Below are 5,280 nucleotides of genomic sequence, written 5' to 3'. Positions count from 1 at the left end.
ATATCACAAATGTTTAGTGTTTACTATTAAACTGTCTTCCATCTCTTTCCACGTGCTTTGTGATTTTTGAGTGTATACACCCATCCCAGGTACTGTTCTACCTCTAAACCTGTTGTGTAATGAAACTAGACATACACAAGTAGCAGAGGCACAAGGTCCCATAGAGTAAATGCTGTTTACACAAAAGCTGTGAATGCAGCGTTTGGTCACATAGCAGTCTGAAGAGGTGGCTGACCTCTTCAGTCTTACCTGCCAGTTCAGGATTTGGGGAACTGGGCACTGCATCTTTCCACCATGTTCAGGCTGCTCTGCATGATTTGTTATGGGGTTCTGTGACACTGCTTTGAAAACCTAGTCTGAAGCTTTTATCTCTCTAGTCATTACAATTTAGAGTTGAACTATGCTGCCGTGTACATTCTCCAGTACTCTTTGTTCACCTCTTAGCTTTAGAGGGACTACAGCTCTAGAGCTAACGACAGCTGTGTGAAAGCAAAATGAGTCAATGCAGGAAGATAATGTAGAATTAAAAATGTTGGCAAACGAAATTCTAGGACATGCAGTTCTGAAGGATGGACTTTTAGCTGTAGTGCTTGCTGTGGATGCTTGGTGATGCGTCTGAGTAAGCGGAACCTTGTTTCACTGCTAGGAGTGTGTTACTCGTCCCACACCTAACATTAAAAAGAAAAGAAAGAGGGCCATTTCCTCAGTCTTTCCTTCAGGCAGTATCAGCAGTCTTAAATTTTTTCACTTTGCTTCTACTGCAATATATGAGTTTGGAATTTGTTTTCAAAAGAGCTGAGGATGAAGACATTAATCTTTCACTGCCCAGAGCTGGTTAAAGTTATTAAAATACTTAAATAATGTATCTTGTCTAAGATAGAACTCTTTACTCTCGCAGTAGATACATCAGCAGGCATGACTTCATTCCTCACATTAGAAGTAGCTTTAGATAGCTTGAAGTAGTTTTCAGGACTTTTACTCTAAAGCAAGGTATAAAGAGAGAACAATCTGCTTACACAATGTTGCTTTTGTTTTGCAGACCTTGGTGGCATTTGAGTGAACTGTTATAGCTGAGTGATACTGTTTCCCTTAGCAATTAGAATTCTTCATTTTTAAACTAGTATATGTTCTCACACCATTTTGGACTGCATAAATGACACACAGTCCTGCATGAAAATTTGTCAAATGATTGCCATCACTGTTACTCATTGAGTAATAAGGTCACATAAATTTAAATTTGTGGTAATTTTTGGTGCTTTTGCTTTCATTTGTCACAGGAAAAGTGATCAAAATATGTCTTATAAAGACCTCATGTAATGGAGGAACTCTGTTCATTTTAAAGCGATTAATCTCTGAAATGTTGCTAACTTTCTATTTGAAAATAAGTTCAGAGACCTAATAAAAAGAGCTTCAACCACGAGTCATAAGGGAAAAAGACATGGGTGACTTACACAGAGTCATTTTTTGGATGCTTATTTTTTAATATCCACCACACACTCCACCACACTAAAATTTCCAAGATGATTGTCAATATACTGGGGGTTTTGTTGCTGTAGAGGGGCATTTCTGCAGCTGGAAGTATAAGTTCTGCACTCTGTATAGCTCATGTTGGTACCATTTACCCTTTCTTGCTAGGACTTTCCCTGCACTGTTTGCAATGCTCATGTCAGAGAAACTCTAGTCAGTATGCACATCTTATCTCTGCTTGTCTTTTGTAAGCTGCCTGCATCTTTCAAGGCATCCCCTGGGATGGATAGCAAGCCGCTCATCAGCAGGGGTGGAGTTTGTACTCCTCTTGGATGGAGTCAGGATGCCCCAGTGCTTTGTCCTCTATTCTGTTCACGCGTAATGACACTGGAAAAAATGCCAAGCACTTCATCCTTATTTCTATCTCCCAAGAAGACCGCTGGTTACATTCTTGAATATTTATTTAACCAATAGTTTCTCATCTGTTCTTACATGCCCAGGCTGGGGTGTTCTGTCCTGTCTTTGCATCATGCCAGAACCAAAAGAGGAGGAAAGATAATGACAGCTCTGTAAAAGCTGTGTAATTACAGTAATATTTGTGTTACTGGGAGCTCTCTCAAGGATGGCCTTCTCCAATTGGTGAGGTTGTGTGGGAGGGTGAAAGGGACAGGCAGACACCACTCAGCCCTGTCTTGGGGTTGTGGTGTGGATGGTGAGGCAGCCAGGGAATGCTCAGATTGGGGTGAGGAGAGATCTGGTGAAGACAAACATTAGCAGTTGTTCCTGTGCAGGTTCCAAGAGGGGCACAGTCACACCTGAAGAAATGATCGTCATCCAGACCTGGCCTTACTTCCCAGCCAGATAGCTCACACTAATGGTGCTTCAGTCTCTCCACCAAGAGCCACAAAGCTCTAGGTCGGAAGTGATCTTGTCAACAAACCCCACAAATTTTGTTCCCTAGCAGAGGCTGAGGAGTTTCTGTCCTAGAGGCAAATTGCCATGATTGATCATTCATGTGCCTTCATGAATATCAAACATCCACAGATATAGACTTAACCTAGCTGCATTTTCCCCCACAGTATACTTTCCACATGTTTTTAGGAGCTCCGTTAAACTTTAAACTAACAAAAATTATATCCTTACACTCATGCCATTTGTTTATATCACCTGTTAGGTTTAATCTTCAGGAATTACCTGGGAAGATCAATGGATGATCATGATTTAATTTATTATGCCCTTTAAAATTTAGGCAGTTACTTTTTAATCCTTATGTATAACCTCCTGCCTGCTGGAGCATAGAACATGTTGTCCATGTTCCATTCCAACTCCTGCAGGCAGGATGTGATCAGAGGGGACAGGATGGATAGGGTTGGGTTCCCAGCCACCTACTGACCTTGTGAGCCACCCTGTCTCTCTACTGCTGTCATCAGCCCAGCTGCCCTGTAGAGCTCACAGCAACAGCATCTGCCTCTCCTTGTGGGGCATTTCCTCTGCTACCAGGAACATTGGCCCAAACAGTGTCCATTTTTCATTACTCCTCCCTCAGTCCACACAGCAACCATGAATTGCTCATCCTGCACTGCTCTACAGCTTCACATTGCATCCAAATTTATTATATAAATTGTATATACATTATATACACTACATGCAGGTCCAGGTCTGCATGGCTTTAACTGATTGTAGGTGAATTGTTAACAGCAGTGGGATTCCAGTGCTGCATTTCTTCTCACCCCTAATGCCTGTACTCCTCTACAACACTTGTCTCCACTTCTCAAGGCCACTGATACTGTATCAGTCATGTTTGCCTATGCTTCATCCTTACATTAAAGCCATAAATATCTCATCCTACACAGAATGGCAGCTTGTTACTGCTAGCTGTAAAAACACTAGCTGTAACATCCAAGGATAAAAAAGTAAAACAAATTAGCGATTTACACCTGGCCAGTTAGAGAAACTGCTGTCACAAATAAATTGAAGAAGTCAGAGCTTCAGGCAGGTCAGAAAAAGATTGGCCAGACCAGGTGTGGCAAACCTCGGCCCTGAGGTGCTGCACACTCAGTGCAAAGCCTGTGGCTTGTTACTGGCAGTGGCAGTGGCATCCTGCAGGATGGCAAGGCTGTGTTCCCATCCCAATGCCCTACACAGAGTCCTTTGCTCTGCCAGCCATGTATGTGCAGGCAAAGGGAACAAAGAGGAAATCCGAGTCTGGCTGTGGCCAGCAGCTTCACAGAGACACCCACTCAAGGTATCAGGGCACCTTGGCCTCAGTCCCGCACCCACCACCAACATCCACAGAAATTATCAGAAAAGAATGCAGCTGTAACAGATCAAGCGCCAAGCAGTCTAGGACGTGTATTGCCCATCAAGAAATTAGTAAAGCACTTGAAACTTGCATTTATTTTAAAATATTGGTCTAAATTGGGATTTCATTGCAGTGCTTCCAGTCTTTGAGCAGAATGGACTTATTTATGTCACTGTTCTCACTCAGCTAGTCTGAAATACCTACTAATTTCACATTGCTCTCTTCATAGGATTCAAATCTGTTGCATCTCTTTCAGTTTAATAATTTCAATTGACAAGCACAACTAATTTATTATTTGGTTTCTTTATTGCTTTTTCTGTACTGTTCTGAAATGTTCAAGCTCCTTTTTAATCGTAATGAACAGCTAATAGTAGTCTAATGCTGTTGAAATTGGTATTATTTATAATTTCAATTAAATGCAACCATAAAGGCTACATTTCTCTGTCTTGACCAGTGCAGAATTTTGTTTTAATTCACAAGAGGCTGGCCAGAATCACAGCATTGAATGTCATCTTATAGGGAAAGTTTATTCAAAACCGCTACACATATACTACAATTGCCTGCTAGCAATGTATAACAACATACTGCCAATCTAATGTTACAAGATAAAAGGGCCTGGTTGTTGTAAACTGATATGGCTACTGTCAATGTACTGGGGGCTACCTGATCAAGGGCTTGACATTCCTATGACATTTAAGCTCTGCTTTCCAGGAGGTTTCAAGCATAACCATAGACTAACAGAATCATAAAATAGTTTGGTTCAGATGGGAACTTTAAAGGTCACCCAGCCCAACCCCTGCACTGAGCAGGGACATCTTCAACTAGATCGGTTTGCTTATAAATCATTGCCTGAATAAACAAAACTTTCTAAATCACCATGTTTTCATTTGCTTCTTGGTAAATGTTCTGCTACTTGTTTCTGAAAACATGCCTGTGGGATCAGCATCTCTCTTAAAGGCATTGGAGGAAGGTGAGTGAAAATGAAAACTGACACAGTTGCTGGCGTTCTGGTTTGCAAACAGGAATATCAGAAAGTCATATCTCAGAGGACAACTCAAAGTTAAGACTGTAAAGCAGCATATTACTTGAGCAGAAATAAAGATTTTACTATCCAATAAGTAAGAAAATTTTACTCGGTGAAGAAATCTGCTGTTGTTTCCAGAGGAAACCGAATTTGTTCCAAAAGAGGATTTATCTCAGCTGCTCCATTTCTTTGTTTTTCCCTTCTAGTAGCCGACCTACTCACAGGAAGGAAAAGTCACATTAAACAAGTATTTGGTGTCATCTAGTGGTATCATTTGTTTCAGCAACTTTGTCAGCTGTTCAATGATGCAAATGTAGTCTTCTAGGAAATTCTATCTGATTTTGGTCTTATGCTTTTTTCTAGTTAATAAAGGAGAGAGATTATGGAAAATAAAAATCTGTATCCCTATAGACTTTTGGCTCACTCTAAAATCAGGGTGAGATTCCCCCCCTGCAAATTCTTTCCTCTTTCTTCTAAAAGTAAGAGA

This window comes from Fringilla coelebs, assembly GCF_963513975.1.
Source record: "Fringilla coelebs genome assembly, chromosome: Z".
Classification (NCBI taxonomy): Eukaryota; Metazoa; Chordata; class Aves; order Passeriformes; family Fringillidae; genus Fringilla; species Fringilla coelebs.
The sequence above is the reverse complement of the archived record's forward strand: the minus strand, read 5'-3'. Positions refer to the sequence as shown.